The sequence below is a fragment of the Colius striatus genome, chromosome 2 (assembly GCF_028858725.1).
Source record: "Colius striatus isolate bColStr4 chromosome 2, bColStr4.1.hap1, whole genome shotgun sequence".
Taxonomy (NCBI): domain Eukaryota; kingdom Metazoa; phylum Chordata; class Aves; order Coliiformes; family Coliidae; genus Colius; species Colius striatus.
In genome coordinates, this window is record NC_084760.1 from 100,898,665 (window position 1) to 100,914,110 (window position 15,446).

Here is a 15,446-nt window from a genome sequence, read left to right on the forward strand (position 1 = left end):
CAAGCTTGTTCAGCTTAGCTGTAGCTATGAGCTCCAGTTGCCCTAGAAAGATTGAGCCACGTGGACCGGGAAAGTGGGAAAAGCCAGACTTGGTGAGTGGAATATCTCACCCATAAAAGCTTACAAGACCTTTAAGGATTATCGTAATGGCTTTTTGTTGTTGTAGTTGAAGGGATCATTTTTTGAAATAAAGAGATAACATTTGGATCATTTCTTTCATTTTGGAAAAGGGCAGCTCCAAAGCCCTTATCGTTAAGAAATAAAAGCAGCGTTACATGTTCAAACAATTTACGTGAGGATCCTCCCGTTTATCATGGGAACAGCAAGTGTAACTACAAGTCCATTGTCATCCCTCCCTGTCTCTGCATGCACAGTGTGAGCAAGTGAGGAAGATTAGGGGTATGAGCAATGGAGCCTTAAAACCCAATGACAAATATTCAATACTTGCAAACCTGTCTGAAGCTTCCCACACCAAAGTGAGGCTTTGATCTGGTCAGCGGCCAGACAAGGACCCACTCATTTTTCTCCAGTTTACTCCAAGTCTCAAAAGCCAGCAATCTCTGAGGAACAAGTGACCCAGCACCACCGTGGCACTCTCCCAGTGCCCTGATGAGCAGTGGGGTTGGGAGGTGGGTGGCAGAACCAATATAGATAAGTTATCAGCTTTGGAAAGGGTTTCTGGACATGTGCCCATGTTATAACCTGTTAGTTTTATCTGCCTTTTTACTTAAGAAAAAATCACAGAGTAATGACATTACATTCTCATCTTGTTTTCAAACCCACATTTCCTCTGACTTCCACTCCCCATATCTTCATCCTCCCACTCACAGCTAATCTCTCCCTGCCTCTCCTCACTTCTCTGTTGTTTCTGCAGACGGCAGGTTTATGTTGCTGTGAGTCTGCAGCAGCCGACAGACCGTTTCTCATAATAAACCACTCCTGGCTGCACAGTCAGGCTGGGCCTCACGATGTGAACAGTCATGAGTTTATGGGTTTGGAAAAGAAGGAGCTTTGTACACAAGAATAAAACCACTTCTCCTGTAACAAGAGCCTGTGCCAGGGCAAGTACAGTGGGGAGAAGGAGGAAGACAACACAGACAAGGAGGTTTTGGTACAGTTCTCCATGGTGTCCTGCGTGGTAAGTTCTCAGCATTAAGCCCATCACAGACAGGGAAAAGGAAAGTCAGTTACCAACGGGCAGGAAGGAATGGCAAGGCACCTGCTGGATTTACTTAGCAGAAGCTTAGCTGCTTTTAAACAAAGAGGTTTCTGAGGAGCAATAGAGATCAAAATAGCAATTTAAGCAGCTTTCTGAGAGCATGGTCTAGCTGTTCAGGCACATCCTTCTGTTCAACACTTCTGCCTGCAGACATAATTAGGTACAGGTGCAAGCAGAGGGCCCTGGAAAGAAGAGGCTTTCTGCTGTGCTGCTGAACTTGTTTAAGCAGAGATCTGTGATGTTCCTGTCACAGTGACCTGTCAGGGCAGCGACTGATGACAGGCCAGGTTTTGGGGTGATTTCCAAGGGAAGGTGTCCACAAATGAGAAGCCAGCAGAAGGGGGAGAGTTGGCCCTGCAGATGCCTGCCTTCGCCATCCTGCAGACACATCAGTGCTCCTGCCCCGGGGTTGGGGACCAGCATACCCTTGTCTCTGGAGGGGGTAACAGCTTGCCCCAGGCTGTGACTGAGGGGCGAGGGAGGCTAGCCAGCAGCAATGTCCCCTTCAACTGTCACAGATGAAGCTGCCACCGGAGCAGGCAGCACCTTGACATTGCTCCTGGCACAGGAGCTTCAGGCATAGGCAAAAGTAGAAAAGGAAAAACCACCTTACCAGGGGCAACAACTAAATAAAGCATTGAAACTCTGAGCCAATAAGCTGTCAGGGGACTGATAGGGGTCCTCAGACTGAGCGCTACTCACCCATTACAGACTTGCTGCTTCTGAAAAGAGGCATGCGTTGAAGGAAATCCTCTTCAGAAAGGCTGCCTTGGCAGTGGAGGATCACCTTGCCAGGGAAAGAGAGGAGGAATCAAGGGAAATTGCTGTAATTACTCAGCCTAATTGCTGTGGCATCCTCCTCAGCCTCTCCAGCAGCGCTCCCGTGGCTGTGGTGCCTTCCTCCCCCTTCAGAGGGAAACAGATTTACGAGCTCAGCTGACATTATTCATTTCACCGGAAATTTGAGAGGGAGACACTTGTAAAAGTCTGTGTAAAACAACAAAAGAAAAATGGCAGAGGGACAGGGCTGGTAGATATTGACAGTTACAGATGTCTTTATCTGTCTAAAACAGAACAACTGCACTGAGTATTCCAGCCACCTGCACCAGCAACAGGGGAACAAAGGAGGGGAAAAAAAAGGGGGCATACTTAAAGGGTAAACAAGCCTTTAGGCTTGAAGAAATCTGTGTGGCCCTACACCTGAGCTAACCTCATTGCTGTAAGTCCTTGCAGCCACCCCCATGCCAGAACGGGCCTGTCACCAGGGGCCGACAGAACTACACTGCCAAGCCCAACGTAAAGGGTGGTAACTCCTGAAGAAATTCAGATGTGATACAAAGTACCAAAGCTGTGTGAACAGCAACTTTCCTCCCTTCTGGCTGTTCTGTTGGAGCCTCAGATGCTTTGGACAGTGATCAGTAAGAGGAAAACAAGCATTTTCCATCTGTACTTGCTAAACAGACCCACTGGTATGAGCAGCTGCTGCAACCAGGGCATCCCGCTGGCAACTTCTGCCCATGAATCCATGGCTGGAGTAAGACGACTCCTGCTCTAGAGGCTTGGAAAATACACCATTTTTAAAATAAGAAGTTTGGTGCCAGTGAGAGGAAAATGAAAGCAATGCTCCTGCTTTCAGTATCAAAACTCTGGTGTCAAGGCACTAAATGAAGGCTGCCAAAGGGCACAGACAAATATGCTAAAACAGTGTGGCACTGAGGAGGTGATGGCTGCAGCCTCCAGAACAGCTGTGGCACCCTAACATGTGGCAGGATTCAAGGCCAGGCATAGAGAGGGTCCAAAAGCCCTGGCTCTGAATCTTAGAGACACATTTCAAACTGAAGTCACCAAAGCTTTCTGGAACAAAAGAACCAGTGCAGAGGAGAGAAACAATCACCTTATGAGAACAAGAAGCTGAAGACTGTCCTCAGGAGCCTCAGACTCCGGAGGAAGTCGGGTTGAGGCAGGAGTTTTGTTTGGTTGATGGGGACTGGGTTAAGGATCAGTTGAGGAATCTGGATGTGCATAAATCCATGGACCCTGATCGGATGCATCAACGGGTGCTGAGGGAGCTGGCAGAAATCATTGCTAGACCACTCTCCATCATCTTCAGTAAGTCATGGAGAACAAGAGAGGTGCCTGAGGACTGGAGGAAAGCAAATGTCACTTCAGTCTTCAAAAAGAGCAAGAAGGATGAGGTGGGCAACTACAGGTTGATCAGCCTCACCTCCATCTCTGTAAAGTGATGGAACGACTTATCCTTGATACTGTCTCCAGGCATTTAAAAGACAAGAGGGTCATTAGGAGCAGTCAACATGGCTTTGCCAAGGCTTTATCATGTTTGACCAACCTGATAGCCTTTTATGAAGATGTAACCAGGTGCATAGATGGTGGCAGTGCAGTGGATGTGGTTTATCTGGGTTTCTGTAAAGCATTTGACACCGTCTCCCACAGCATCCTCACAGAAAAACTGAGACAGTATGGGCTGGATGATCAGGTAGTGAGGAAGGTTGTGAACTAGTGGAATGAAAGAAGGCAGAGAGTGGTGATCAATGGGGCAGGGTCTAATTGGAGGCCTGTATCTAGCGGAGTCCCTCAGGGGTCGGTGATGGGACAGTACTGTTAAAAATCTTCATTAGTGACCTTGATGAGAGAACAGAGGGCACTCTCAGCAACCTTGCTGATGATACTAAACTGGGGGGAGTGGCTGACACACTAGAAGGCTGTACTGCCATTCAACAAGACCTGGACAGGCTGGAGGGTTGGGCAGGGAGAAATGTAATGAAATTCAACAAGTGTAGAGTCTTGCATCTAGGAAAGAATAACCCCGTGTGCCAGTACAGGTTGGGGAATGAACTCTTAGAGAGTAGTGTAGGGGAAAGGGACCTGGGGGTCCTGGTGGGCAGCAATGTGCCCTTGTAGCTAAGAATACTGGAATACTGTGTCTAGTTCTGGGCCCCTCAGTTCAAGAAGGACAGGGAGCTGCTGGAGAGAGTTCAGTGCAGGGCCACCAAGATGATGAAGTATCTCACTTATGATGAAAATCTGAGGGAGCTGGAGCTCTTCAGCTTAGAGAAGAGACTTAGGAGTGATCTCATTAATGTTTACAAATATGCAAAGGGTGGGTGTCAGGAAGATGGAGCCAGGCTCTTCTAAATGATGTCCAATGATAGGACAAGCAGCAACGGATACAAGCTGGAACAGAAGAGGTTCCAAAGAAACACAAGGAAAATCTTCTTCACTGTGAGGGTGACAGGGCACTGGCACAGGCTGCCCAGCTGGGTTGTTGAGTCTCCTTCTCTGAAGATACTCAAAACCCAGCTGGACAAGCTCCTGTGTGCCCTACACTAGGTGGTCCTGCTCTGGCAGGTGGATTGGACTGGACAAACTTTTGAGGTCCCTTCCAAACCTTGAGATCCTGTGATTCTGTGATGACTGTGAACCAGAGGTCAAAAAGTAGGCATGAGCCCTTGGGAGCAGAAATATCATGAGATATAGAAGCCCAGAAGAGGGTACATGGTTAAACCTCCATGCCTGAATGAGTCTGGCAGCACGGATGGTACTGGCTACGCCACAGATTAAGGAACGGCTGAATTTCAAGCAGTGCTGAGTACTTAGCAGGTTCTCACTGAAAGTTCAGTCCATATTTCAGGCCTAATAAGGACTTGAAATCATCACCTTAAGCCGTTCTCTGAAACAACCTCCTCAGGGTCACAGCTCAAGATTGTGCACAAACATGCTTGGTGTGCATCCTCATTATTCAGCCTCACCTGTGCCGGGAAGCATGATTCCTGCACACAGCTTACCCTACTACATCCCTCTCCACTTTTCCTCTTCCAGCACCACAGGAAGTACTGTGACACCACTCTGGGAGGTGAGTTGGCCATGCTCAGAGCCCATCTCCTGAGCACAGGTATACTCACTGGGACCAGCTGCTTTAATTCATCTTCCTCTTACTGCCACTGCCTCACACTTGACACCAGCAGTGTCAAGGGCACGTTGGCAGAGGCAAGTCTCTCAGGAGCTGATGGCAGAGAAGGAGAACTGACCTTTTGGTAACAGAGGATGGAGGAAAGTGTGAGTGTAAAAGCAAAAAACACAATCTTATGTTGGTGTGAAATCATTCCTCTCTCAATATCAAACCTGATCACTCAAGTGCTAGGACTGCTGCAGAAGACTTTAATCTGTCTTGGTAATGCTTGTGCCTAAAGCCATGGTGAATGTGATGCTTTCAAGACAGAGAAGGTCTGCCCAAGACTCTGCTGCATCACTCAGCACTCCGTGGTAGCTCATGGTGCCATTGCCAGGTGCTACAATTTGCCCTTTTCACCCTCCAGAGAGAGAGAGGTGTAAGTGTTTGACATGCATGACCTGTAATAGTAAAAGGATCCTGTAAATACTCCCTCAGCCTCTCCACTGGAGCATTCAGCTCCTGCAAATTATACTCTTTCCTCCTAGGTGCTTGTCACACCAAGGAATGAGTGCCCCTCCATGGCTCACTATCCTGGCTCTTCACAAATCTAGATCTCCTTTCCCGCAGATGGGGGATCTCTGACCACAGGGACCTAAACCTATCAACTGACTCAGTGTCCTGGCAGCAGTGAGCAGGAAACTTAGAACCATTAGCACCATCCTTGGGGATGTGAATCCAGCTGTCCTGCATCTCCTAACACTTTTTGCCCAGCAATCCCTCATGCAGAATTCAACTCATACCATTTGGCACATGTTGTCAGAGGTGTGCATCAGAAGCACCACAAAAGTTCCTCTCTCAGAGTTCACCATAATTTCCCAGTTTCTGTAACTGAGTCTTCTAATTGAATGGATAGGAACATCAGCAGAATTTTCTATCTCTTGTAGAGAACAAAAGACTTAACTTTTAACCTGAGTGACCTCTGAGTGCACAAACCCATAGACAAGGAAATGCATGGCAGAGAAGAACACCAACACATTTATTTGGTGTCTTTGTGATCATTTTTTTTCAGCTAGGCTTATAATTTACAAGCCAGGGAGCTCTGACTCATGATTTTGGAACATTTGGGATCATCAGCAAAAGATGCTGCATGCATGTTTGTACCTTGCTGTCTCTGAAAAGGTCAGCAGCACTCATTAAGTGGTGTGTCAATGCTCCTGCAGATAACACAGACACACAGCTGGACAAGAGACGTACAGTGAAGTTGCAGTGTGTATTATGGAGTAGGATGCTATTTCACTGAGGATATGACCTGAATTGGCAGCTTGGTCTCCTTCTGTGTCTGTAATTTGCTGATATCCTATAATGTCAGACAAAGTTTTTGCAAAGAAAATGTTACATTATCCAGCATACTCATGTGTCTGCCACACAATAGATGTGTAAATGTGAGATTTATTTCTGAAAAATTCACCTGCACTCTCTATTCTAACCAGTAACATCCTTTTAAACAGCTCAGGTGAATTTCCAAACTGAGCTACAGAGTTCACCAAAGGAACAGCTTATGTTACCATTTACTTTTGGGATTAAAATTCCTACTTACTGCTCATCTGTTTCCAAAAAGTCATGAAAACTGTAGATGGGCAAACCTGTAAAAGAAACATACAAGAAAAAACTCATACATATATACTAAAAACTCTCTATAAAACAAAAGCTTTCTCCTTGCTCTTTTTGGAAAAACCAACCAATCAAGCAAACATATTTGAAATTATGAACATATAAAAATGATTTGTTTCTGTTGATGCAACAAGCAGGATACAACATATACTACGGAAAGGTTCACAGCTATGAGAAACACTGCAAAAACAAACATGGGAGCTATACAAATCCAGGGTGGTTTGCAATGGCTTGGTCTTATTACCCAAGTTAATGATGCTGCTGTGTCACAGCTGCAGGCCTGTGCTGAGTGGGTCTCCAGTAGGAATGTTCTGCATCTGAGGAGCTGACTTATGTCTCTAGAGTGGCTGCCTGAGGCTGCGGGGCCTGTGCCCTTCCTTGCCCAGGGAGTTGGAAGTAGGGCAAAACACATGAGATATGGGGATTTGGTCACAGCTGTGATGGCTGGAGAAGTGTGAGGGTAAAAGAAGCTTAAGCATGAGGTGCCCTGGGAAAGGCAACTCCTTCCTCATGTTCCTTCTCAGCAAGAGCCACTTCCCTGCATTACCCCTGCCCTCCCTCAGCAGCTCTTAACTTAGCTTCTCAGGGCTGTAGGGTGGGCAAAACAAAAGATGAGGACAGGGGATGCTTTTCTGCCAGAGGCTTTCACTGCATGAACCCACTTCACACTTGGCTACACCTTTGTGATTTTGTTTTAAACGGGTAACTCATCCTAAGACCTAATATTCATTAAAGTTCCTTGCATTGACCCAAGATAACTAAGAAAAAATATGTTAGTTTGGTAATAACGACTCTCATTGTCCAGCAATTAATAAAAGCTACACCTATTAACATGCATTTGATGTTTGCAGCAACTCATACATTCAAAGATGTGTGAGAGGCAAGATAAGATACAGTCACAGCTCAGGACTCTGCTGCAGAAGACAAGAGCTCAGGACTCACTTCATTGCTTGCCACTGCTTTCAGTCTGTGTGCACGTCTTGCCCCAGTCTGCAGTTGCAAGTTCAAAAGAATCAAAAGACGTAAGGCTGGTGTCACACTGCACTGAAGCAGACCATTGTCATCCAGGTGAAAGTTTCTGAGCATCAAATATGTGTTTCTTTTCCTGTAAGGACTGCAGCTCAGGAAGGCTTTTCTGCATGAGATTCTCTCTGCTCTAATTCCCTGAAGAAAACCCAAAAGCAGAAAGCGAGACCAGAATTGCATTGGTGTACTGGCTGATGGGTACAAAATCTTCTGACAAGTCATTTGCTTGGCCCTGATTGGAAAATATCTTTAATTAAAACACCACATCAGAATCCTGAACCAATTTCATCCCGGCTCCACTAAGTGCTTTGTACAAAACATTAACTCTAAGATCTCATTACACATTAGCAATCCCTGTTACAAACATAAATGATAATTTAGCTCTAATGCGCTCTGGAGCAAGCCATTTTTAACAGAAGCACATGATACCAGCTTGCTAGGAGAAGTAGAAGGGTTGAATTTATCTGTCTCTTTATTTTTCAAACAAATGGCTTTAGCTGGTTCAGCAATGGGCTGTACAAATCATTGTCATGTGTAGATCTCAGTACACAGCAGCTGTTTAGCCAAAATCTGGAACTTGAGCCTGGGCTGGGCTTTGAAATACCACTAGCAGTGCCGAGTTCCCAGGTCTTTAAGCATTCAGAGAAGGGAGATGGGGATGGGGAAGGTAGAAATGTTTATTGATTCTACAGGACAGTAGGGAGGGAGATACATTCAGAGACTGCAGGTCATCTGAGCTTGCACAAAACCACAGTCAGAGTAAGGAAGGGGGAAGGAGAAGCTGGGCTTGACTGCCTGCAGTCACTGCAGCTGGCTTTGGAGGTAAGAAGAGTTGAGTGCAAAAAAAGAAAAAAGCAAGACTTGCAGCAATGGTGTCATCCCTATCACCGGTGGAAATTTTGCACTACTAAACATCACACAACCCAGTCAGGACAACAGAGGACACTGTAGTGGTTAACATTTATATCGAGTACAAGAACTATCTTAACAGCACTTCTAGGCCAGAGGGATGGCAGTGAAACTAATGTTATTTGCATTGTTTATTGTCAGAAAGACGTTAAACATCCCTTCTTCAATAAACAGAAACACCCTCAATCTCTCCCTAGTGTTGAAAATGACCTTTCTAAGCTCTACAGGCCACACCTGGATAAATTTTTTCTGTGTGTAAGTGGGCATGTGGGCATTTGACTTTGTGAAATGGGAAAATTATAGCTATTTACTATGGGATTATGAAGTCTGTGCATGATGAATTATACAGGGATTTTAAAAACAGGCAAAATCCAAACAGCCTATCTTCCCCAACATTTCCCCCAAGTACCATCTACCAGATTTGATCATTGCTTTCAAATCTAGAGCTGGAATCACGTTTTGTACTGGCTGACATGAAGACAATGAAGTTTTCAGCAGAGGGAGGGCTTTTTCCCTCATTTGCCACCTTCTGTCTGCACTAGAAATCAGACAGACTATTTCTGATGAAAATTTGACTGGGGAAGTGGGAGGGGAGAGATTGCCTACATCCATTGTCTTGTCAGAACTGAAACACATCCCTATGGCTTTATGGATGTGTCATCAGCACCAGCATTGATGCATATGACAATGTTTCTAGTGGAGACAGACTGTTGCATCTGGAGAGCAAAAGGTGTAAATCAAAAACAACTAAACTTCGACAACACACATCTGTCTCCCACAAAAATACTTGGAAACATACATATTTGCTCCAACAGGGAAAAAAACCCCTTAAAACCTGTTGCAGGATGGGTGCAATCTTCAGTCAGTTCTTTCAGTAGCAGCTGTGCTTTTAATCTGCCCCACAGAAGTTAAGAGTTGTTTACCACCAGTTTCAATGGGTGCCAAGACAGGTTAGCTCCACGTGCTTTTGCAATACCTTTCCTGTATGGCAGAAGAAGGAAAAGGACTACATTACACTCAAAAAAGGGGCTTTATCTTTGCAACTGAAACGTCATTCTTTGATTTTCTGTACTTCCAGTCCTGAGGGTGCTGCCTGGTATTGGCAAAACAAAGCAGCTCAGGACTCCAGGGAAGCTCCTGAACTATAGGGAAAGAGGCTGTTCCCTCCTTCTCTCAGAGCTTGGCAGTGGATGTTAAAAGTCCAGCAGTCTCCACACAGAGATCTGCTAAGTGCGTGGCATTTTGCTTACACCTCCCTTCCAAAACACCTGAAAACTATCAAGCAGATCAGATAATGAATCTCTGCTTGAGATTCAGGAAAAAAATGAGAAGCCCTAGAGAAGGATTTTGTAAAAAGACAATGAAATTTTCTTTAGGGAGGCTGTTGGTGGTTAGATGGTGGGGGGTGGTTGTCTGGGTACCACAAGCCCAACACTTCCTTGATTTTTACTGCTTACAAATAGCATTTCTCTCTCTCTTTGTCTTAGTCTGCAGTGAAGAGTAATGTCCCAAAGTCATTCAGCTTCTTTAAAAGACCACTCCTTCAAAGGTTCTGCTTTTCCACCCTGGCCACTAAATGGACCCACTAGTTCTCAGGAAAACTTCTCCGATACATTCTGGTTAGTTACTCTTACCTCTTCAACTGCTAGCTCTTGTGAAATTCAAAGGGGAAAGGGGCTGCTGCACTCTGTATTTGATTTTCTTCCACTTAGCTTTACTCTGATTGGATTTCTCTTTTCTGAAAAAGACAGAAGATGGGCTTAAATCAGGTACTGGACTCCGCCACTTAATTTTGTTGGACTTTCCTCCTCACTTTGCTGCTTATTGCTGTGAAAGACTCCACTGTATATTCAGGTCAAACCACTTGGACCCTTTCTAGTGAGCCCACAGATCTTAATTTCATTACTTATAATAAAGTTTCCTTAATTACTTACTTACCTCTAGAAGATTTGTCTTCCAAACCACCCTGTCACATTGCCAGTTTTCATCATGATCTCCCTTGCCACACTTGCCTCAGATACTGAATGTTTTTATCATACACTTTAAAAAAAAATCTTATTTAGTAAAACTTTCAGTAACAAGTATCATGAAGTGAAGGCAACTCTACTGCTGTAACTGCACTGTTAAGCAGCTGTGTTGTTCCTGTTTTGAGACCAGAGCACCACATTTCAAACACAATTCAGTCAAAAAACATTGCATGTTGCCCATTGAAGGAGTGGGAAGTAATTTGAGCTGATAACTCTTCTTTCCTTCTCTGCACAGCCTTGGGCTAATTGCTAAGTCATGCCTGCTGGCACTGCAGAAGTGAGTCCACATTGGAGGGAATCAGCTTGATAAACACTGCAGGGAAGGAATGAGAGCTGGACTTGAATTTGTGTTTGTGGGTGATGAGCAGCATTATCAAGTGATACTTCATTTGTCACGTGAAGAATTGGAAAATTCTTCCAAAAACTACCTCAGTTACAAATTCATATCCTGACTTTGGTCTATATAACTCCAGTTATAATATTGCCCCTTCCGTGGTATCACAGGATCATAGAATGGTAGAGTTGGAAGGGACCTTTAGAGATGATCTAATCCAACCCCCCTGCAGAAGCAGGTCAACCTAGTATACCTAACAAAAAGTCATCAAGGTCTTTGATGACTCTTGACATGTTTCACACCTGTGCCTACATTCCTGTATAGTTGTACCACACCTGCCTGGGACCTTATCATCCTTGTTCAAAGGCAGCAACTCAGCCAAGATAGCTTAGAAAACAAAAGGTTCAACTTGCCCCACTCCTCAGTTCAGCTTATCCCTGTAGGAGGTAACTGTCTGCATACTTTGTGCCAATCATATTTCATAGACTACATTTGGTTCACATCAAGAGGAATTTACTTCTCAACACCACTCCAGCAGAAAGTGTAAGTTTCATTTTCTGTGGAGCACACTGCATTGTTTCAAAAATAGTCTGCTACTTCTTCAGCTTGTTTAAGAACAACCAAGCTACCTGTTGGAGAGAAAAGCTATAGCTACAGGCAGAAAGCAGGCTGGAGCAAAGCAGAAGACAAACTAGCTCCTGAGAAGCAGCATGGTGCAAAGCAGCAGCAGTAGGAGGCAGGGGAAATAAATCAGGATGGGAATCCAGGGGAATGCAAGGAAACTAACAAGGTGAAGGACAAGAGAGAAACGTGTATCAGCTTTGTGTGTGCTCTCAAAACCATGGATCAGGTATGTCTGGATATGAATCAATTAGATGGGTAGGTCAAATACAATTAAGCCTTCATTTATGAGGGCAATCTAATCAGGCAACAACACCAACATGATTGGCCAAGGACTATTTTAGGCCTTCAGCTCTTCATGCTGCAGATTGATTCACCTGTAGTCTGCCTGTGGTGGCAGGAAGGCTCCTCAGTTCTCTCTCTGCCTGCTCCCAGCAAGGACCCCAATGCAGTTTGGTCAGCTTTCATAGACCTTTTCTCAGGGGGAGCCCAGACCATGGGCTGCGCCATTAAGATGCAGTATCTCCATTCAGCTGGTGCCTGGGGAAGGGAAGCGTGAGGCAAGGGTATATCAGAGGTTGCTGGAGCCAGGGCTGCCCTCTGCCAGGGGCCAGACTGTTCTGCCATCCTATCAGCCTCTTCTCTCTCCCTGAACGAAGACAACATGAATGCATCAGTCTTCTAATGGCTGGAAAGCTGTCCATTGGAAAAAGGACCTGGCTGTTGATTGCCAGACATCTGAACATGAGCCAGCAGTGTGCCTAGGGGGCCAAGACCAATGGCATCATGGCTTCTAATAGTAATAGTGTGGCCAGCAGGACCAGGGAAGCGATTACCCCCTTGTATTCAGTGCTGGTGAGGCAGCATCTCAAATACTGTATCCAGTTCTGGGCCCCTCACTACAAGAAGAACATTGAGGTGCTGGAGCATGTCCAGAGACAGGCAACAAAGCTGCTGAAGGGTCTAGAAGAACAAGTCTTATGAGGAGCAGCTGAGACAGCAGGGGATGTTTAGTCTGGAGAAGAGGAGGTTTGGGGGGAGATACGATCACTCTCTGCAACTACCTGAAAGGAGGTTGTAGTGAGTTGCAGGTCAGTTTCTTCTCCCAGGTAACAAGTGACGGGACAAGAGGGAATGGGCTCAAGTTATGTCAGAGGAGGTTTAAATTTGAGATTAAGAACAACTTTTTTACTTAAAGGGTTGTTAGACACTGGCACAGGTGGCCCAGGGAGCTGGTGGAATCCCCACCCCTGAAGATATTTAAAAGCCGTATAGCTGAGGTGCTGAGGGACACGATGGGCTTGGCAGTGCTGGGTTAGTGGTTGGACTCGATGGTCTTAAAGCTCTTTTCCAACCAAAAAGATTTTATGATTCCCAGGATAACCATTGCCCAGGAGGAAGACAGTCTCCTGGGCCTTCTGCTCTCAGTTCCCTCTCCCTCTTTGCTTGACCAGACACTATGTCTGCAAGTAACATTTCTGGAAGGAGTTTGTGCTGCTGAAAGTGGTTGGGAAATGAGACACAAGAACTGGAAGGACTGTATCTGCTCTCACACAGGTCAATGTTCCCCTTCAGGAGAGGCCTGTGGGAATCATTTTCCAACTCTGCAGTCCTTACAATTTCTATGGCATCTCCTGCATAGTCTCTTGTTGCTGGTTGGGCTACAGGGAAGAAATTCCTCATTGGTTATACCTATGCTGTAGCTGTCCCAAGAAGTCCCTGCCTCAGCTCATGGTGGTTGTGCTGGCCTTTTCAGTAACCTGCATCCACAATGATTTGTGGCTGCCTATAAATCTACCAACCATGCCTTCTGCTGTCAGAGTTCTCCCAGGAAAGGCCCTTGCCATGGCCTCTCTGCTTGGTGTTGACCCCGTAAGTGAGGCTGGGATAAAAACAAGCTGTGCCAAGTGCTCTGCTGTAGGCAAGGCATCCCAGGACACAGAGTACAGCCGTCCCTGGGAAGCAGATAGGCTGGCCAGCAGAAGAGCAGTTGGGGTAGCCCACTTGCCATGCATATAAGTCCTGTAATGAGTTTTGCTCCATATCTGTCCTACACGGTACAGTAGGGCACAGCCATGACCACCCAAATAAGTGCAGATCGACCACATCAGCTGAGAGGATGAAAAACATAAGGAGGAGAAACGGGGCGTGCAGCAGCTCCTGGTGGGATCAGAAGCAGTGCTACTTTCACACAGCTTTTGCTTAGCATAAAGGCTCCTCTGATATTTCATGACTATCAAAGGCTTTGAAATTCACAGGAATTTCAAGGAAAGCAGTTCATTTGAAATGAGAGAAAGATTATCTTTTCCCTCCCACCGTGTTTCCAGCTTCCCAAGGATTTTCCTTTGAAGACTCCACTGCTCCCAGAAATGATGCTTTTAAAGTTATTTCTCATACAGAGTCATCACTGCACAGCACAAACAAATGGCAGAGGTTCAGATAGCAAAGTACAGAGTTGAGAAGTGAGGCTGTTGGTGAGCTGAGGCATCTCAACAAAATCAAACCATCTCACCAGGCAGTATTGTGGTTAGGAGGCAAATACACCAGATACCCAACAATGGAGACAGAGCAGGGGCTCTCCAAGGGGCAAGTTTAACCAAGCAGTGCCTTTACTGCCTCATTACTGACTAGAGTAAAAATATAGGTTTGGGCTAAGGAAAACTTTTTTGTTGTCTGGGTATGGGCAACTCCCATCTGGGGAAGAAAGTACCCACAAAATGTCTGCAGGAAGGAACAAGGGAGGAGGGACTCATGGCAAGGCATTTTGCTTTCCAACCCCTGGAAGGAGACCTCTCTAACTGGTCTGCCCTAATATCTCACTATCATGAATAGATAAACATTGGTTAGACTGCAGAAACTATGAGGCATTATCCTTTTTAGGATAATATCCTATTATCCTTTCTGTTGGATAACAGTGAGCTGGCGTTGAAGCTTTAACTCAGATTATGATGGATCTGAATCTGTTTCCCCTTGAGCAACAGCTACAGAGATAGAGAAGCTGGATTAAGTTTCACTTTCCTATGTAAAATGACTTAACTGGGTAGATAAAACTTAATATATTTGTGAAGCCTCGTGTGTTTCTGTGAGACTTGATCTCAATAATGTCTTATGAATGCCTTGCTGATTGTTTAATGAATTATTTTTCCCCTTCTCAGACTCTTAATAATAAATTACAAGTAGAAAGAATGTACAGACTGCTTGAGATAATTCCTCTCATATGAGTTCAGCTGCAGAACTCACACTGGATTGTCTTCTGCTATCTCTGAGCAAGTGCTTTTTGATGAGGGTTTTAGGGCAGAGGAATTCCCTCTGATCTTGTGAGGCGGGAAACCCCTAGGGACCTGAAAGGCAAGGAGAGAGCTGCATTGGGAAAGGACAGCTTTACCAATATACCAGACTTCAGCAGAAACCAGCTAGCTTTGTGTGCACATCATTGTATACCGCCCAGATGGAGTTAAGGGGGGAGGTAGAGATCCAGAAAAGGAGAGGAGTTGGAGAAAGGTGTTTTAAGATTTAGTTTTTATTTCTCATTACTCTCCTCTGTTCTGGTTGGTAATAAACTCATTTCCCCAAGCTGAGTCTGTTTTGCCCATGACAGTCTTTGCTGAGTAATTTCCTTGTCCTTACCTCAACCATGAGCATTTCATTATATTTTCTCTCTACTGCTGAGCTGTTTTGGTGGGCACCTGACACCCAGTCAGGGTCAAACCACCACAAAAGCCTGGATAA

General features: G+C 45.3%; 1 long non-coding RNA gene across 1 annotated transcript in view; it reads right to left on the minus strand.

The window, feature by feature from the left end:
- Positions 1-7,821, minus strand: part of LOC133624979 (uncharacterized) — a 28,723-nt gene extending 20,902 nt beyond the window's left edge. Inside the window, exons 1-3 of the long non-coding RNA XR_009818248.1 lie at positions 7,743-7,821; positions 6,727-6,772; positions 1,922-2,206 (exon numbers count right to left, since the gene is read on the minus strand). This is a non-coding gene — a long non-coding RNA (uncharacterized LOC133624979). The remainder of the gene's footprint in view (positions 1-1,921; positions 2,207-6,726; positions 6,773-7,742) is intronic.
- Between the last annotated feature and the right edge of the window lie 7,625 nt (positions 7,822-15,446).